General features: G+C 41.6%; 2 protein-coding genes across 8 annotated transcripts in view; one reads left to right on the forward strand and one right to left on the reverse strand.

Annotated features, from left to right (window-relative positions):
- The window catches only part of LOC139583845 (GTPase IMAP family member 4-like), a 796172-nt gene that overhangs the window by 195283 nt on the left and 579544 nt on the right, over positions 1 to 21345 (reverse strand). The window lies entirely within an intron of this gene.
- LOC139583842 (voltage-dependent L-type calcium channel subunit beta-2-like) overlaps positions 1 to 21345 on the forward strand; it is a 148777-nt gene that overhangs the window by 64787 nt on the left and 62645 nt on the right. The window lies entirely within an intron of this gene.

Here is a 21345-nt window from a genome sequence, read left to right on the forward strand (position 1 = left end):
TTTTAGACCAAATTCCAAAGGGCGTAATGTTAGGCTTCCTATTTTGTTTCCTTAGAACTTTTCCTGGAAGTCAGTTTGTTGCTTGAGAGTGTCGCGACTCTGGCTCTTATGTAGCGTGCAACGGAGGTCATTTTGCGGGTAGTTTGGGCATCTTGTCTGAATTTGCATCTCAACGTTACTAGCCAAAGGTGGAAAGCTGAGTCAGTTATTAATGGCTGGTGTATAAACACCTGGGACATGGGACATGCCTGGTCCTCCGGTTACAGAGACTGTTTAGTTAGTGAACGTAAAGCCTTTCAAAAGTCCCCCTTTCTTTAACCGCCGCTGTTCAGAACTCCTTGTATTTTGTTTCTCTGCCTCTGCCTCTGCTTTCTAGCGATACGGTTTGTTCATCCAAGTCTGTCTCACTGTAAAGATCTCCGTATCATATTAATTATAGTCTGACTGTATATCTTTCATGGAGACTATTAAAGCAACATCTAAAGTAATTTGATTAAAAAAAAAACATGAACGGACCATTTCGAGGTTTACTACATAGTTTTGATTCGATGGGACTTTACTGACATCCTTTTAGTGCATGCAAAACTTCTGTCGTGAATTTCTTACACTCTAGTTCATTAAGCTAACTCTTTGTTTGAAACCCGTTTACTTGAATGAACGTCAGTTAGTCAGCTACAGTGCATTCGGAAAGTATTCAGACCCCTTAACTTTTTCCACATTTTGTTACATTACAGCCTTATTCTAAAACGGATTAAATAGTTTGTTTTCCTCATCAATCTACACACAATACCCCATAATGAAAAGCAAAAACAGGTTTTTAGAAATGTTTGCAAAATGTATTTAAAATAAAAACGGAAATATCACATTTACATATGTATTCCGACCCTTTACTCAGTACTTTGTTGAAGCACCTTTGGCAGCGATTACAGCCCTGAGTCTTCTTCGGTATGACGCTACAAGCTTGGCACACCAGTATTTGAGGAGTTTCTCCCATTGTTCTCTGCAGATCCTCTCAAGCTCTGTCAGGTTGGATGAGGACAGCTATTCATCAAGGCAAAGGGTACAGCTATTTTCAGGTCTCTCCAGAGATGTTTCGAATGGGGTTCAAGTCTGGGCTCTGGCTGGGCCCCTCAAGGACATTCCGAGACTTGTCCCGAAGCCACTCATGCGTTGTCTTGGCTGTGTGCTTAGGGTCATTGTCCTGTTGGAAGGTGAACCTTCGCCCCAGTCTGAGGTCCTGAGCGCTCTGGAGTAGGTTTTCATCAAGGATCTCTCTGTACTTTGCTCCATTCATCTTTCCTTCCATCCTGACTAGTCTCCCAGTCCCTACCGCTGAAAAACATGCTCAGTTTTTCCGGGCGGCCAACTCTAGGAAGAGTCTTGTTGGTTCCAAACTTCTTCCATTCAAGAATGATGTAGGCCACTGTGTTCTTGGGGACCTTCAATGCAGCAGAAATGTATTAGTACCCTTCCCCAGATCTGTGCCTCGACACAATCCTGTGCGTGTGTGTGTGTGTGTGCACGTTTGTGTGTTTTAGAAATGTCAGTACATGCGTGTGCGTTGTGTATATATTAAATGGTGTTTGATGTGTGTGAGTATACGGTGCTGAAAGCTGGCAGAACCCTCTGTGTGTTGATGACAGTCAGAAATAGACACTAAGTCAAATGTGATTTGTCACATGCGCCGAATACAACAAGATTAGACCTTACCGTGAAATGCTTTCTTAACCAATTTGTTTGAAAAAATGTGCTTAATAAACTGAAGGATAAATAGTAACACAGTAAAACAACAATAATGAGGCTATATACATGGGGGTACCAGTTCCGAGTCAATGTGTGGGGGTACGGGGTTAGTCGAGGTAGTTGAGGTAATATGTACATGTAGCTAGGGGTATAGCGACTATGCATAGATAATAAACAGAGAGTAGCAGCAACGTATGTGAAGAGTGTGAAGGAATGTGAATGTGTGTGTGTGTGTGGGGTCATGTCACATAAACACACTGCCATCATGTGTTATCCTCTAATAACCCATCTTACTGCAAAGAGTAGCCTCACATAAGATATCATGCATCCCAAATGTCTGCCTATTCCCTATTTAGTGCACTACATTTTACCAGAGCCCTATGGGCTCACTATATAGGGAATAGGGTGCCATTTGGGATGCTGTCATCAACTTCTGCACTCCTAATTAACTCTGTCCATGTGAAAGGTTGGCCTTAAAGGGCATTACTGACACTGGATCATCACTAAAAATCTATTACCTTTCTGTGCTACTTTGTTTTGTATCTGTGTCTGTGCCTCTGTCTCTGTCTGTCCTTATGAGTCTGGGAGTGTGTGTCTGTGACAGATGCTGTTGTCTATCTTCCTGCTCCCTAGTTGACTCTTTGGGGCGTAAGAGAGAGATGGAGACAGACAGGGGAGTACCTGAACAGCTGTCTCTTCCCAGTCTGCTGCTGTTTGCTGTTCCACTCAAACTGGCCTGCAAATACCAATGACACACATATTTTAGATATGTAGATGGGGGGACAGATGAGAGGGATATAGCAGAGAAAGTGAGTGGTGGAATGGGGATCGAACCGCTGCCTCCGTGTGGAATATGTGTCCTGGGGACGTATCGCGTCAAATCGGCCTCTAGAGTCCATTGCGCGCATGATACCGCTGTCGTGCAAGATGAAGCGAACAGATAGTCGAGAGTGCAGAGGATGGGTCCACAAAGAAACTTAGCCGAGATAGAAGAGCATGTCCCGTGAGCAGAACATAAAAACGTCTGAATCCAAAAATATAGAACTGCAAGCCAAGAAGCGTGGTTCAAATGTGAAAAAAAATACATGTGAAAGCATCAAATTGTCTACTTTTCACTCTCAATTTGTCAAGTTGCACTCTCTCAAGTCTTAGCACCTTTGGGTTTTAAGTTCTCTTTTTTCTCGATTGTTTTTCAGGTTGGTGGGGGGCGGGCTTAGAGGCAGGTGCGTGTCTAGAAACCTTAGATTGGTCATTTTCACTGCAGTGATGGACGAACTAACAGATGCTTGCACATGGCCAGGGTGTGGACTAGATAGCATACTGCTTTTGTCAGATTAGACTTTTCGTAGCAGGTTAGGAGAATTTATGCAGCAGGTAAGGATAATTCACGTTGCAGGATAGGAGATTTAGGTTATTGTTAGGTAAAGGGTTAGGGTTAGAATGAGCTAAAATGAAAAAATGATATTTTTGACGTTCATTTGACAAGATGTATCCCTTCTAGCCATGACCGTTGGCCAATCCAGTGTTGTATCTTGTGATTGGTTGTGTCTTTTTGGGTGCATGCAATTAAACAGATGTGCTTCTGAGCTGTCTGTTTAGCTTGCTAGCCAGCTTGAACAGTAAGCACCGAGCGACTTGGGAAACCCAGCTTCAACTTCATACATAAGCATAAATTAATTAGCTATACTATACCTTGAGGTGAGTGGAATCTACTTGCTAAAGTAAGTTAGCTAGCTAATTGCTTGTTAGCAAGCAACGTTTGTCTGTAAGACGAAAAGCTGACAGTCGCCTCTAGTAGGCTGGACACATCACATTTTTAATAATGCTTTTTTTCGGATAAAAACTAGTTCATTGCATCCACCGTGGAGCCCAGTTTCATAATATTACCATATGTCCCAGCTACTTGCTGTAGTTTTGAAGTAATCGCGAAAAAACAGACCTTATTTTAGGGCATTTTTCACCCTGCCAGCTCCTATTAGTTCTATTGAGCACCGTGGCACCAACTTGCCTTCCGAACGTTCTATTCCCAGCTTATTGTTCTACGTCACAATGCCCGCTTTGCTATTGTTGGCAATGAGACCTGCCCACGTTGTTTGTAGATAAAATGTAAACAACAACAACAAATTCCTCATGGAACTCCTGAGGTCGTCCCGTTGTTTCCTTTAGGGAAATATAGGTATGTCTGTCTATTTCGGCAAATATCTCGCAATGTGTATATTTAGATTTTGTTTTAAATTGGACACCATTTTAATCATGAGAATCTCCCCTTTCTAATTATGTACGTCTGGGCAGTGTATTCCGTTGTCAACAAACGCTAGCCACAAAATACCTTTTGCCCTTAGAACACTGAGCTCCACCCATTGTTTTCCTATGCTGGTATGCTGGTATAAATCGACAAATATCTCGTAATTTGTATATTTAAAATTTTTAAGTCGGACACCATTTTAATCATGAGAATCTCCTCTTTCTAACTATGTATGGTTGGGCATTGTATTCCGTTTTCATCAAACGCTAGACTAGAAATGGTCAGAAGTTGCCATTTATTTCCTACTTCCTCATTATGCAGACATAAGCACACTTGGCACCATCGAGGTGCTGATGTTTCCTTTCTACACAAGTTGTTATTTTTCAGTTTCGTCCTAAGAACAGAATGTAGTGGTAAAATAAAAAGGGATACATTTCTTGGTGCCATTTAGGCGAAATGGAATTCTAAGCTTCACTCCAGTCTAAACAGACTCTGTGAACGTTTGATTCCATTCATATGCTATAAGCTTAGCCAACGTTCTTTTGCCATTTTTCAGCCTTGGGTGAATTCTGACTCGTTCTATTGTCCAGCCTACTTCTAGCTAAGTAACACCATTGTCCACCAGTAGCTAATTGTTTTTCTTCACCTTTTCATAAAGTGTCTGATATGTGTTTGCTTGATATGAGGGCGTTAACCCCAGGTTATTAAATAATAGATGGAGTATGGACATAATGTGGCTGTGATCTAACAAGTTAATTCATCCTACTGTACACTAGCTACCGGACATCATTTTATATAGCTAAATATAATGACTCCATTGTTATGAATAACATGTGGGTACACAACAGTGTCTCCGCTGCAGTTATTTCCACCAAGCCCAAAACAGTATTTCTGCCAGGTGCGCTTTGAAGATGCAAGAACAGTCCACATGTACTTTTCCTCTGCAAGCAAAACTAACAATGACTAGAAAAAACAGACAATCCCATAGTAGAATAGTTGATCAATTTACCTAGTCGGCGTGTTGTTGTGCATTCTAAGCGAGACAAATATTCCTTTTAAGGCTTATTCAAGTTGTGAGTGTCCTACTAGGGAGACAAACATGCATTCTAACAATCAGTCAATACACAGCAATTGATCACAACAATCACGGTTTTAATGGCATTTGTTAAAAAGAGGTGGATCCCTGCTTTCCATTCCTACTTTATTTTTCAACTCCTAAATATTTTTAACCCACAGTTTTTAGCAGTGGCATGGTTAAGCACGTTACCGCTCTGCAATTCGCCTTGAGTGCATAGGGGAGATTGGGGCTAAATGTAACATGGGTCAATTGTAGGGTAACTTCGGATACAACGCCATCCTACCTCAAAATATTTTTGGGGGAATGACTTAAAGATGCACTATGCAGAAATCGCTCCTCCATTTCCTGGTTGGTAAAATTATAATAGTTTGCCTAATTTCAGTTTGTGACTAAACAAGCAAGTATAGTGTAGAGAATCATTGTACCATCTAAACTGCTGTGAAATATATTTTCCATAACCGAAAATATTGTATTTTCAGCTGTTTGAAGCTGGTGTACAAAACCAAAAGTAAAGGCAAAAACAAAACTAAAGAACGGGAGGCATAGAAATAGTGCACATAGAACAGATCTACCACTTCTTAGGGTGTTTTGACACTTGGTTCCTTTCAGCCAGTTTTTGTGAACTCACTGTGGTTTGATTACATTTTTGTCAAGTGTGAACACTCAAAAGAGCCCCCGAAGCAAGAGGTGGTCTGAGTTCGGTTCGCTTGAAGTCCGCAGCTCGCCTCCCTTTTTTAGCACAATGTGAACACCAAGCTCTCCAGGTTCACTTGTCAAGAGAACTGCATTATGCCCCTTTTGACCTTTTGAGCCTACCATACATTTCTGCTGCCGCTGTGCGCTCTGACAAGAAGTGAACACTGTGAAATTGTTCATTCGTAGCTAGCTAGTTGTTATGGCTGCAAGAGGGGTTGTTTGGTCGGATGAGGAAACCGGTGTCCTCATTCAGATTTCAGATTTCATGTTTGCCTTCAGAGGGATGATAATATCAAGCAACAGCTCTTAACAACACACAAAAACTCAAAAACTCAGAATGAAAGCCCTAGGTTTTGACAGGACCCAACTCCAATGTCCAATATTATATATTTTTTTTAATGCGCCAACTATATATGAAAACCTGTGATATGCTTCGGTGCAGTGGAAAATCTGGTGATGTAAAAGATGAGTGCCCTTTCTACCAAAAACTTCACGACATCCTCAGAGCAAGTCCTTGCTCCGACCCAGGAATCATCATCGAGGGAGGAACCTGCGACATGGCTCAAACTGGTAAAGTAACTTTGGGCCAATGCTAACGTTACTTGCAGGGTCAAGGGCACTACTAGTAGTAGCTAACTGGCCAGCTGGTGGGGATGAATGGAGTTCTGGGGGATAGCAGCGTGTGTGTGTGTGTGTGTGTGTGTGTGTGTGTGTGTGTGTGTGTGTGTGTGTGTGTGTGTGTGTGTGTGTGTGTGTGTGTGTGTGTGTGTGTGTGTGTGTGTGTGTGTGTGTGTGTGTGTGTGTGTGTGTGTGTGTCAGGAGAGAAGATCTACTAGCAGCTAACACCATCTAGTGTGTGTGTGTGTGACTGTGAATAGGATCCAATACTAGCTAGCAATCATGACAACCTGTACAAAATATTGTATATAGCTATCAATATCCAAAGCTGTGTGTGAATTAATTGTAATACTTGTCATTGAATTATCTCTCCTCAGAGCGCGTGGAAAGCAGCCGTCTCAATGAAAGTTCAAGCAGTTTTTTTTGTGACGTTGACGTGATAGGTACTGTAGGTAGAAAGAGCAGTGGAACGGAGTCCTGCTTGAGTAAAATGGCAGACGACGAGTTTTTAGTTGTAAGAAATCCCGACGTCTTGTTAATATTGAAGTTGTTTGAATAAATAACTTTTCAACAAACTCTATGACGACTTGAACTGATTTTATTTGACATGGACTTGTAAATCAGTTCCGTGCTAATACACGGCGAGCATCGGACATAAAAGTTATTGTCATGTGCTGTCAGCATACACAATGTCTACAGTGCATCAACTCAAGTATTCAGTGGGTCAAAACAAGTATAAATGTGAAAATGTGAACTAATCTATCTGGACATAAACTGAAAATAAGTTGTTAGTGTAATTGGGGTTAATAAAATATGAACACCGTGGCATTGCTATCACTGCCACACCGGCGGTCACGAGTCAAATTCCATGGTAATTAGGCTTCTCCAAGCTCTAGTGCTGCTCTCATTAGTAGCCAACCAAACTTGCTAACTGCCTGGTACTCAGCACTCTATTGTCCCTCTAATCACTCTGACATCAATGCAAATGTAATCAAAAATCGAATCAAACATTTCATGAGAGCCCATGAGCTAATGTTGTGCAACATTTCTGAAGGCTATGCAATTGCGTGAGAAAACAGAGTGAAAACAGAGTTGCGCAACATTCCTGCTCTCCAGGACCTCTATACCAGGCGGTGTCAGAGGAAGACCCCAAAAATTGCCAAAGGCTCCAGCCACTCTAGTCATACAGTTCTCTCTATTACCACACAGCAAGCGGTACAGGAGCGCTAAGTCTAGGTCCAAGAGGCTTCTAAACAGCTACCCCCAAGCCATAAGATTCCTGAACATCTAATCAAATGGCTACCAAGACTATTTGCATTGCCCCCCCTCCTTTACGCTGCTGCTACTCTGTTTATTATCTATGCATAGTCACTTTAATAACTCTATCTACATGTGCATATTACCTCAATTACCTCTAGTAACCGGTGTTCCCCCGCACATTGACTCTGTACCGGTACCCTCTGTATATAGCCTCGCTACTGTTATTCTACTGCTGCTCTTTAATTATTTGTTACTTTTATTTCTTTTTTTTTAGGTATTTTTCTTAAAACAGCATTGTTGGATAAGGGCTTATAAGTAAGCAATTCACTGTAAGGTCTACACCTGTTGTATTCAGCGCATGTGACAAATAAAATGTTATTTGATGACCTCTATTAAAAAGAGGAGGATCCCATCATCTTTCTATAGGCTAGACCTACTTTATTTATTTCTCAACTTTTCTAATATTAAGCACATTGCTTCTCTTTACAACAGGAGTATAGCCTACCTAGCTGGCATGAAAATTAACCACTGGAAAATTAACCATGTATTTTTTGACATGTACAGTTCATTCGGAAAGTATTCAGACCTCTCCTCTTTTTCCACATTTTGTTATGTTACAGCCTTATTCTAAAATCAATTAAATACAATTTTTCCTCAATCTTCACACAATACGCCATAATGACAAAGAAAAAACAGGTTTTGGAATTTTTGCAAATGTATTAAAAACACAAAAACAGAAATACCTTATTTACATAAGTATTCAGACCCTTTGCTATGAGACTTGAAATTAAGCTCAGTTGCATGCTGTTTCCATTGTTGCATGACATTTCTACAACTTGGAGTATACCTATAGTATATGGTAAATTCAATTGATTGGACATATAAGGGCCCACAGTTGACAGTGCAAGTCAGAGCAAAAACCAAGCCATGAGGTCGAAGGAATTGTCCGCAGAGCTCCGAGACAGGATTGTGTCGAGGCACAGATCTGAGGAAGGGTACCAAAAAATGTCTGCAGCGTTGAAGGTTAACCAAGAACACAGTGGCCTCCATCATTTTTAAATGGAAGAAGTTTGGAACCACCAAGACTCTTACTAGAGCTGGCCGCCCGGCCAAACTAAGCAATTGGGGGAGAAGGGCCTTGGTCAGGGAGGTGACCAAGAACCCAATGGTCACTCTGAGAGAGCTCCAGAGTTCCTCTGTGGAGATGGGAGAACCTTCCAGACAGAAAAACATCTCTGCAGCACTCCACCAATGTGGCGGTTATGGGAGAGTGGCCAGACAGAAGCCACTTCTCAGTAAAATACACAACAGCCTGCGTGGAGTTTGCCCAAAAAACACCTAAAGGACATGAGAAACAAGATTCTCTGGTCTGATGAAAGCAAGATTGAACTCTATGGCCTGAATGCCAAGCGTCACGTCTGGAGGAAACCTGGCACCATCCCTATGGGGAATCATGGTGGTGGCAGTATCATGCTGTGGGGATGTTTTTCAGCGGCAGGGACTGGGAGACTAGTCAGGACCGAGGGAAAGATACAGAGAGGATCCTTGATGAAAACCTGCTCCAGAGCACCCAGGAACTCAGACTGGGGCAAAAGTTCACCTTTGAACAGGACAAACACCCTAAGCACACAGCCAAGACAACGCAGGAGTAGCTTCAGGACAAGTCTCTGAATTTCCTTGAGTGGCCCAGCCAGAGCCCGGACTTGAACCCGATCGAACATCTCTGGAGAGACCGGAAAATAGCTGTGCAGCGACGCTCCCCATCCAACCTGACAGAGCTTGAGAGGATCTGCAGAGAAGAATGGGAGAAACCCCCCAAATACAGGTGTGCCAAGCTTTTAGCATCATAACAAAGAAGACTCAGGGCTGTAATTGCTGCCCTAGGTGCTTCAATGAAGTACTGAGTAAAGGGTCTGAATACTTATGTAAATGTAATTTTTCCGGGGGGTTTTTGTAATAAATTTCTAAAATCTCGTTTTTGCTTTGTCATTATGGGGTATTGTGTGTAGATTGATGAGGAAATCAGGCATAACATAACAAAATGTGGGAAAAGTCAAGGGGTCTGAAAACTTTCCGAATGCACTGTATAAAGACAAGATTAATTAAACAGTGCAGTTAGATTAACAAGAATGTACGCTTTCTGCCAATATCAGATATGTCTATGTCCTGGGAAATGTTCTTGTTACTTACAACCTCACGCTAATCGCATTAGCCTACGTTAGCTCAACTGTCCCATGGACGGGAAACCGATCCTTAAGGCAAGAAACAGTGCATGCCTTTTGTTTTGCGACTTCTTCAAATCATAGTCGCACACCTTATGTTGCCTATCTCATAGGCCTATATGTTTTGAAAAGGTATGTAATCACAACTAAAGTGGCCAAATAACGTCTTAAAATGAAGCACATTAATCCGCTTTACAAGGGGTGTAGAGCCTAACTGGCATACATACGCAGCGTGTGAGTTTCAAGTTTGGGGAAGATAATGTTCACCATAAAAATGTACCTTTATAATAAAAGCATTACATGTGTAATCACATTTATGGTCACTTTTGATAATGGTGTTTTCCGGGCTAATAGAACATGTACTCTTTCTTTCAAGGTGATGTTGCAGTTGGTTGCAGATGTACAGAAATGTGTCCCTGCTTATTTAAAAATTTCGCAGCCAGTCTGTCAATCCAGGTGCCCGTTCTCTCCCACCAAATAGTGGATCAAATTCTTCAGTCCAGCATGATCTGAAAGAGCAATATTCATTATATAACTGTAAATGTATTTTCAATGTAAGCAAAGTAATGTCATGAATGCTGTTCTGAATGCTAAACGTAATATCTCATATATACAATTATAACATTCATTTGTTTTATTCCATGAAGGAAATTAGGTATAATTTAATAATTGCAATTACATTATAATATGTAACAATTGAATGTAATAATATTGTAATATGTAATTAAAAAAATAATTGAGTAAGAATAAACAAGCTCTAATCAGGAGAGCCTCTTTTACTTGGCTAACCTTCCTTTCTGGAGAGCATTGGGCTGCCAGTGTTGCTAGCAGCATCACGTCTGTACAGTTTTTGGTTCTGGTTCATCAAAAACCATCTTCAACCTTGTTTCTTCCTCAGTTGGTGCAGGCAAATTTTGTGTTTAGGTTGAATGTGAGAAGTCTGATTTAGCTTCTTCCTGTCCCTGCTTTTAATTCATAGAAAAAGCAATGATGAAAGGACAACAAATCCAGCAGGGGCTGCCATCTTTTTCTATGTGCAAATCTAAATTATCTTCCCCAATCTTGAAACTCACCCGCTGCATATGTATGCCAGTTAGGCTCTACACCCCTTGTAAAGCCGGATTCATGTGCTTCATTTTAAGATGTTATTTGATTTGAATTCCCAAAATGCACATCTCTTACCCAAAATGCACATCTGTAAATGGTCTCAGTTCTCATGAATCATGGCAATGTCAATGCAAAGAGGACTGAGACCTCAACAGAGGATAAATAAACCAGCAAGAGGTCTGAGTCCTCATTCAAAGGCAAGGACAGTGTGAATGCAAAGAGAACCGAGTTCTTTCGCTTTTTTTTTACCCTTAGAGTTCACTTTAAAGAGGACTTATTTTGGTTCTTTTAAAGAGGACTATATGTGAAAACACCCTCAGACTTGCTTTCAATGAGAATGTCATGTCTATAACATACATTTTATATGTGAATTTGGTCGGGTTGCCCAAAAAGTAACATATTGCAGCTTTAATAATGGGGAGCATAGAAATTGCGCACATAGACATGCTTTCAATACCAATGTCCGATCTATAAACACACATTTCTATGTGAATTTGGTCGGGTCGCCCAAAAAGTTACATATTATTTATACAAGTTTTTTGGGGAGATAAAATGTATCAACACTGGACATGCTAACTAGTTAAAATATCCCATTGGGGATCTAGCTAATGATTAGCACAATGGTAAACGCAGGTAGGCAACCCCATGCTTCAGCCTAGTTATTTATAGCCACTATACTGCATCAGATGGGCTGCAGGTGATAATACTTATTGCTAATAGCATACCTATCGGCATATATTTTTCGCCATTCATTTGGTAAGGAACAGATAGAGACTACAAATAGACAGAGTTCAATTGGAGTTGAAAAGTTTTAACATCTTAGCGTTGCATTCAAGGTTACGATCCATTTTAAGACTGCAGATGGATTAAAAGAAGCAACTATGGATAACATTTTAGCCAAATAAGTGATAACATACAATGTGGGACTGAGCCAAGCTGTATTAATCCACGCCACTCGTCAGTCAGTATGGCTCAGTATCGAACAGCCTGCTTTCATGCCCGACCCTCGTCGTGGGGAGCTATCCTCCTATTAGTTTTCACTTCATCCCTTACCTAACCTACTTGTACACATTCAGTATAGAACCATCCTCTGTATAGAACCATATTTCTAACCAAAAAGACAGCAGCTGGTCAAAGTCAATAACATGTCATCCTCTCTGCGTGACAAATGTCCTCATAACAATGCCTCCATACAGCATCAAAGCCGTTAGAGGAACTCAGTACCACCAACGATTAAGTTACGGGGGTAATTGATAGAAGTCATGGTCACCTGCAGGAAGTCCCCAGAGTGCTGTGCATAGAAGAGACCCGAGGTACTTGAAACAGAATGGACTCCTGTATCTCCTATCTCTATCAACTAAGCAGAGAACAACTTCCTCACCACATAGAAGAAGGTTAGAGGTAATTCTCTCTCATTGTAACTGCCAGAGTGTCTTACTTAACCTTTATTTAACTAGGCAAGTCAGTTAAGAACAAATTCTTATTTACAATGACGGCTTACCCAGGCCAAACCTTAACCGGGACGACACTGAGCCAATTGTGATACTGCCTGGAATCGAACCAGGGTCTGTAGTGACGCCTCCAGCACTGAGATGCAGTGCCTTAGACCGCTGCGCCACTCGGGAGCCCCTAAAAAGTCATCAAAAGTCATCAAATCTGTATTTCAAATAGACTGTCTCAAAGTATGCCATTAGCTGTTTCCAATATTGGCTATTTAGTTCGTAGTTTGATCTCTCTTGGCTCCCCCTCACCCCATCTCAATCAAGGGCATCTTCCCCAGTGAAAGCCTTCCCTGTCTGTTCTCACCCTGCCTCTCACTCCTCTGCCACTCCCTCCCAGTCATACTGGTCTTCCAAGTCCTCCATCTCTACTAACCCCTCGTTAACTGAGCTAGCAAGCTACAGTTGTCTTGGTTAAACTATACTGGTAGCTATTATGTAACTATTATGTAAAACGTTAGTTCGCTAGGTGCTAGCTCACGCTAACCTAGCTTGCTTAATCAATAGCCTGCTCTGATAACTACCTTATTTGACCCTGTAAAACAACACATACAATAAAACATCTTCTTCAATATTGACATCATATTACAACACACACATGGCTGATATGGATACGTATCACATTACAGTGTTGTTACAACACACACGGCTGATATGGATACGTATCACATTACAGTGTTGTTACAACACACACGGCTGATATGGATACGTATCACATTACAGTGTTGTTACAACACACATGGCTGATATGGATACGTATCACATTACAGTGTTGTTACAACACACATGGCTGATATGGATACGTATCACATTACAGTGTTGTTACAACACACATGGCTGATATGGATACGTATCACATTACAGTGTTGTTACAACACACATGGCTGATATGGATACGTATCACATTACAGTGTTGTTACAACACACATGGCTGATATGGATACGTATCACATTACAGTGTTGTTACAACACACATGGCTGATATGGATACGTATTACATTACAGTGTTGTTACAACACACATGTCTGATATGGATACGTATCACATTACAGTGGTGTTACAACACACATGGCTGATATGGATACGTATCACATTACAGTGTTGTTACAACACACATGGCTGATATGGATACGTATTACATTACAGTGTTGTTACAACACACATGGCTGATATGGATACGTATCACATTACAGTGTTGTTACAACACACATGGCTGATATGGATACGTATCACATTACAGTGTTGTTACAACACACATGGCTGATATGGATACGTATCACATTACAGTGGTGTTACAACACACATGGCTGATATGGATACGTATCACATTACAGTGTTGTTACAACACACATGGCTGATATGGATACGTATTACATTACAGTGTTGTTACAACACACATGGCTGATATGGATACGTATCACATTACAGTGGTGTTACAACACACATGGCTGATATGGATACGTATCACATTACAGTGTTGTTACAACACACATGGCTGATATGGATACGTATCACATTACAGTGTTGTTACAACACACATGGCTGATATGGATACGTATCACATTACAGTGTTGTTACAACACACATGGCTGATATGGATACGTATCACATTACAGTGGTGTTACAACACACATGGCTGATATGGATACGTATTACATTACAGTGTTGTTACAACACACATGGCTGATATGGATACGTATCACATTACAGTGTTGTTACAACACACATGGCTGATATGGATACGTATCACATTACAGTGGTGTTACAACACACATGGCTGATATGGATACGTATCACATTACAGTGTTGTTACAACACACATGGCTGATATGGATACGTATTACATTACAGTGTTGTTACAACACACATGGCTGATATGGATACGTATCACATTACAGTGGTGTTACAACACACATGGCTGATATGGATACGTATTACATTACAGTGTTGTTACAACACACATGGCTGATATGGATACGTATCACATTACAGTGTTGTTACAACACACATGGCTGATATGGATACGTATCACATTACAGTGTTGTTACAACACACATGGCTGATATGGATACGTATCACATTACAGTGGTGTTACAACACACATGGCTGATATGGATACGTATCACATTACAGTGTTGTTACAACACACATGGCTGATATGGATACGTATTACATTACAGTGTTGTTACAACACACATGGCTGATATGGATACGTATCACATTACAGTGGTGTTACAACACACATGGCTGATATGGATACGTATCACATTACAGTGTTGTTACAACACACATGGCTGATATGGATACGTATCACATTACAGTGTTGTTACAACACACATGGCTGATATGGATACGTATCACATTACAGTGTTGTTACAACACACATGGCTGATATGGATACGTATCACATTACAGTGGTGTTACAACACACATGGCTGATATGGATACGTATTACATTACAGTGTTGTTACAACACACATGGCTGATATGGATACGTATCACATTACAGTGTTGTTACAACACACATGGCTGATATGGATACGTATCACATTACAGTGGTGTTACAACACACATGGCTGATATGGATACGTATCACATTACAGTGTTGTTACAACACACATGGCTGATATGGATACGTATCACATTACAGTGGTGTTACAACACACATGGCTGATATGGATACGTATCACATTACAGTGTTGTTACAACACACATGGCTGATATGGATACGTATTACATTACAGTGTTGTTACAACACACATGGCTGATATGGATACGTATTACATTACAGTGTTGTTACAACACACATGGCTGATATGGATACGTATCACATTACAGTGTTGTTACAACACACATGGCTGATATGGATACGTATCACATTACAGTGTTGTTACAACACACATGGCTGATATGGATACGTATTACATTACAGTGTTGTTACAACACACATGGCTGATATGGATACGTATCACATTACAGTGTTGTTACAACACACATGGCTGATATGGATACGTATCACATTACAGTGGTGTTACAACACACATGGCTGATATGGATACGTATCACATTACAGTGTTGTTACAACACACATGGCTGATATGGATACGTATCACATTACAGTGTTGTTACAACACACATGGCTGATATGGATACGTATCACATTACAGTGTTGTTACAACACACATGGCTGATATGGATACGTATCACATTACAGTGTTGTTACAACACACATGGCTGATATGGATACGTATTACATTACAGTGTTGTTACAACACACATGGCTGATATGGATACGTATCACATTACAGTGGTGTTACAACACACATGGCTGATATGGATACGTATTACATTACAGTGTTGTTACAACACACATGGCTGATATGGATACGTATTACATTACAGTGTTGTTACAACACACATGGCTGATATGGATACGTATCACATTACAGTGGTGTTACAACACACATGGCTGCGGGGGAGCAGAATGGGCCTAAACAGCAGGAGTACAGAGTGTAATTCACACTGTCCAGACTGCTAGGACAGACACTCACAGTACTGGCAGTCATTCTAATGGTCCTGGTGTTCTGGTGTTGTCTGCTACTCTAGTGAGGATGGACAGGGAAGGACTGGGACCAGAAAACAGCCCAGGCCCATATTTTTTACTCTCTTTTTACTCTCTCAGGGGGCCCCGAGAGAGTAAAAAATATGGGCCCGGGCTGTTTGCTAGTTCCAGTCCTTCCCTGTCCATCCTTACTAGAGATCATTCTTCACAAAAACACACATTTAGACAGGCCCACTGGGCTAAAGATGGAGCATCCCATCCGACATTTGCCCAAACTGCACTATGCCCAATCCATTTCTGAGGATGGAACTTGAGTCCTCTCATAACCAGCCCAGCGCTCATCAATCATCCACAGGTACCGCTTGCCCCCTACACCCAGCTCCTGCCACAATATTGATGATGCAAGCACTGTAAACGAGTGCGGCACACCCCCCATGGCCCTCCTGTCTCTCCCTAACCGTATTCCCTTCATCAAACCATATCCCTTCATCAGCTCCTGCCTATTAAGGTTTGATTATTCCCTCTATGCTTTCTGTAGTGCCGTGTTCCTGCATGGTCCAGTGTGCTTCAAAGCCGGCTTTAACCATCCTGGGTTGTGACTGATATGGCAGAGTATATTCCCTACATAGTGCACTACTTTTGACCAGGGGATGGCACCCTACTGCCTATATAGTGCACTGCTTTTGAGCCCTATGCACCACATAGAGAATAGGGTGCTATTTGAGACACAATCCTGCTACCTGAGACAGTGTGGTTTTATCGAAAGCCGGAGATACCAACACCTGGATGGGATGATGCACTTATTTAAGAGGAAATCGCTTGGCACGTGGAATGCTGGGTAAACACAATCCCCTGTTCCTCCCTGTTCCCTGAGTGTCACCTTGAGGCCCAAGCAGCAAATCCTGCTCCCCCCATGCCAGAGAAGCCATTACTTCAGTGCTGACCGATCTCTCCCGCGCACTCACACCTCGACACACATATGGATTATGGAAACGCACGCGCATGCAGGAACGCACGTGCACACGCGCACATGTTCATTCACTCACTCTATCAATCTCTCAATTGCCCGCTCACATTTTCTTTTTTTTCTCTCCCCTTTTATCTCTCATTTTCTCTCCCTCTCTCTTACACACACCCCCTTTTTTCTCTGCTTCCGGACTTCATTATCAGTTCGAGTGTTCTAACAGTGCATCTTTTGTCATGTCTTTCTTTGTGTGCCATTGTCTTTGTGCAGTAGAAGGAGAAAGTAGTCATAGTGTATAGGATGATGATTTGATAGACTTTCTGTTCCTGTCAGTGATGTGACATTTACAGGCAGATGGCTGTGAAGCAGCAACCTTTTGTTCCAGCTAAAGAATGAACACAGTTACAGGATGAGTCACAAACAAACTACTGGCTCTCTCCTTTCTGTGTGCGTCCCAAATGGCACCCTATTCCTTGTATACTGCACTAGTTTTGACCAGGATCTGGTCAAAAGTAGTGCACTATGTAGGGGATAGGGTTCCATTTGTGATGATGCCTGTATTCCTGAATGTCAACACTGCAGTTTGTCACAGGAGACTAGAAAAAAAAGCAACAATCCAAGATACGGACATCTGATAAATGGACCAGGAAAAGATATGTTCCGAGATAAAGTCATTTCCATCTTCATAGTTCTGGTTCTAGGAATAGGATTTTTTATATTTTATTTATTTCTTGTAGATTTCATTTTTTTACCCCTTTTTCTCCCCAATTTCCTGGTATCCAATTGGTAGTTACAGTCTTGTCTCATCGCTGCAACTCCCGTACGGACTCGGGAGATGCAAAGGTCGAGAACCATGCATCCTACGAAACACGACCCAACCAAGCCGCACTGCTTCTTGACACAATGCCCGCTTAACCCGGAAGACAGCCACACCAACGTGTCAGAGGAAACACCGTACACCTGGCGTCCGTGTCAGCGTGCATGCGCCCGGCCCGCCACTGGAGTCGCTAGAGCTCGATGGGACAAGGACATCCCTGCCTTCCAAACCCTCCCCTAACCCGGACGACGCTGGGCCAATTGTGCGCCGCCCCATGGGTCTCCCGGTCACGGCCGGCTGCGGCAGAGCCTGAATCTATGGATTCATGGACAATGTTTTTAGCGGACATGAAATTGGCAGATAAAATTGAAATATTTAAAATACAATTACCTGCATCATTTCTAATCACCTTTAAAAAAAAATATATATATATATATATATATATATATATATACAGTGGGGAGAACAAGTATTTGATACACTGCCGATTTTGCAGGTTTTCCTACTTACAAAGCATGTAGAGGTCTGTAATTTTTATCATAGGTACACTTCAACTGTGAGAGACGGAATCTAAAACAAAAATCCAGAAAATCACATTGTATGATTTTTAAATAATTAATTTGCATTTTATTGCATGACATAAGTATTTGATCACCTACCAACCAGTAAGAATTCCGGCTCTCACAGACCTGTTAGTTTTTCTTTAAGAAGCCCTCCTGTTCTCCACTCATTACCTGTATTAACTGCACCTGTTTGAACTCGTTACCTGTATAAAAGACACCTGTCCACACACTCAATCAAACAGATTCCAACCTCTCCACAATGGCCAAGACCAGAGAGCTGTGTAAGGACATCAGGGATAAAATTGTAGACCTTCACAAGGCTGGGATGGGCTACAGGACAATAGGCAAGCAGCTTGGTGAGAAGGAAACAACTGTTGGCACAATTATTAGAAAATGGAAGAAGTTCAAGATGACGGTCAATCACACTCGGTCTGGGGCTCCATGCAAGATTTCACCTCGTGGGGCATCAATGATCATGTGGAAGGTGAGGGATCAGCCCAGAACTACACGGCAGGACCTGGTCAATGACCTGAAGAGAGCTGGGACCACAGTCTCAAAGAAAACCATTAGTAACACACTACGCCGTCATGGATTAAAATCCTGCAGCGCACGCAAGGTCCCCCTGCTTAAGCCAGTGCATGTCCAGGCCTGTCTGAAGTTTGCCAATGACCATCTGGATGATCCAGAGGAGGAATGGGAGAAGGTCATGTGGTCTGATGAGACAAAAATAGAGCTTTTTGGTCTAACTCCACTCGCCATGTTTGGAGGAAGAAGAAGTATGAGTACAACCCCAAGAACACCATCCCAACCGTGAAGCATGGAGGTGGAAACATCATTCTTTGGGGATGCTTTTCTGCAAAGGGGACAGGACGACTGCACCGTATTGAGGGGAGGATGGATGGGGCCATGTATCGCGAGATCTTGGCCAACAACCTCCTTCCCTCAGTAAGAGCATTGAAGATGGGTCGTGGCTGGGTCTTCCAGCATGACAACGACACGAAGCACACAGCCATGGCAACTAAGGAGTGGCTCCGTAAGAAGCATCTCAAGGTCCTGGAGTGGCCTAGCCAGTCTCCAGACCTGAACCCAATAGAAAATCTTTGGAGGGAGCTGAAAGTCCGTATTGCCCAGCGACAGCCCCGAAACCTGAAGGATCTGGAGAAGATCTGTAGGGAGGAGTGGGCCAAAATCCCTGCTGCAGTGTGTGCAAACCTAGTCAAGAACTACAGGAAACGTATGATCTCTGTAATTGCAAACAAAGGTTTCTGTACCAAATATTAAGTTCTGCTTTTCTGATGTATCAAATACTTATGTCATGCAATAAAATGCAAATTAATTATTTAAAAATCATACAATGTGATTTTCTGGATTTTTGTTTTAGATTCCGTCTCTCATAGTTGAAGTGTACCTATGATAAAAATTACAGACCTCTACATGCTTTGTAAGTAGGAAAACCTGCAAAATCGGCAGTGTATCAAATACTTGTTCTCCCCACTGTATATAAAGGTGATATATATAAAAAATACAAAAAGGTGATTAGAAATGATGCAGGTAATTGTATTTTAAATATTTCAATTTTATCTGCCAATTTTATGTCCGCTAAAAAAATTGTCCATGAATCGATAGATTCAGGCTCTGAATAATAAAAATAATAATATAAATATATATACAGTTGAAGTCTGAAGTTTACATACACTTAGGTTGGAGTCATTAAAACTAGTTTTTCAACCACTCCACAAATTTCTTGTTAACAAACTATAGTTTTGGCAAGTCGGTTAGGACATCTACTTTGTGCATGACAGAAGTCATTTTTCCAACAATTGTTTACAGACAGATTATTTCACTTATAATTCACTGTATCACAACTCCAGTGGGTCAGAAGTTTACATACACTAAGTTGACTGTGCCTTTAAACAGCTTGGAAAATTCCAAGAAAATTATGTCATGGCTTTAGAAGCTTCTGAGAGGCTAATTGACATAATTTGAGTCAATTGGAGGTATACAGTGGGGAGAACAAGTATTTGATACACTGCCGATTTTGCAGGTTTTCCTACTTACAAAGCATGTAAAGTTCTGTAATTTTTATCATAGGTACACTTCAACTGTGAGAGACGGAATCTAAAACAAAAATCCAGAAAATCACATTGTATGATTTTTAAGTAATTAATTTGCATTTTATTGCATGACTTAAGTATTTGATCACCTACCAACCAGTAAGAATTCCGGCTCTCACAGACCTGTTAGTTTTTCTTTAAGAAGCCCTCCTGTTCTCCACTCATTACCTGTATTAACTGCACCTGTTTGAACTCGTTACCTGTATAAAAGACACCTGTCCACACACTCAATCAAACAGACTCCAACCTCTCCACAATGGCCAAGACCAGAGAGCTGTGTAAGGACATCAGGGATAAAATTGTAGACCTGCACACGGCTGGGATGGGCTACAGGACAATAGGCAAGCAGCTTGGTGAGAAGGCAACAACTGTTAGCGCAATTATTAGAAAATGGAAGAAGTTCAAGATGACGGTCAATCACCCTCGGTCTGGGGCTCCATGCAAGATCTCACCTCGTGGGGCATCAATGATCATGAGAAAGGTGAGGGATCAGCCCAGAACTACACGGCAGGACCTGGTCAATGACCTGAAGAGAGCTGAGACCACAGTCTCAAAGAAAACCATTAGTAAAACACTACGCCGTCATGGATTAAAATCCTGCAGCGCACACAAGGTCCCTTTGATCAAGCCAGCGCATGTCCAGGCCCGTCTGAAGTTTGCCAATGACCATCTGGATGATCCAGAGGAGGAATGGGAAAAGGTCATGTGATCTGATGAGACAAAAATCGAGCTTTTTGGTCTAAACTCCACTCGCTGTGTTTGGAGGAAGAAGAAGGATGAGTACAACCCCAAGAACACCATCCCAACCGTGAAGCATGGAGGTGGAAACATCATTCTTTGGGGATACTTTTCTGCAA

The sequence above is a fragment of the Salvelinus alpinus genome, chromosome 8, assembly GCF_045679555.1.
Source record: "Salvelinus alpinus chromosome 8, SLU_Salpinus.1, whole genome shotgun sequence".
NCBI lineage: Eukaryota > Metazoa > Chordata > Actinopteri > Salmoniformes > Salmonidae > Salvelinus > Salvelinus alpinus.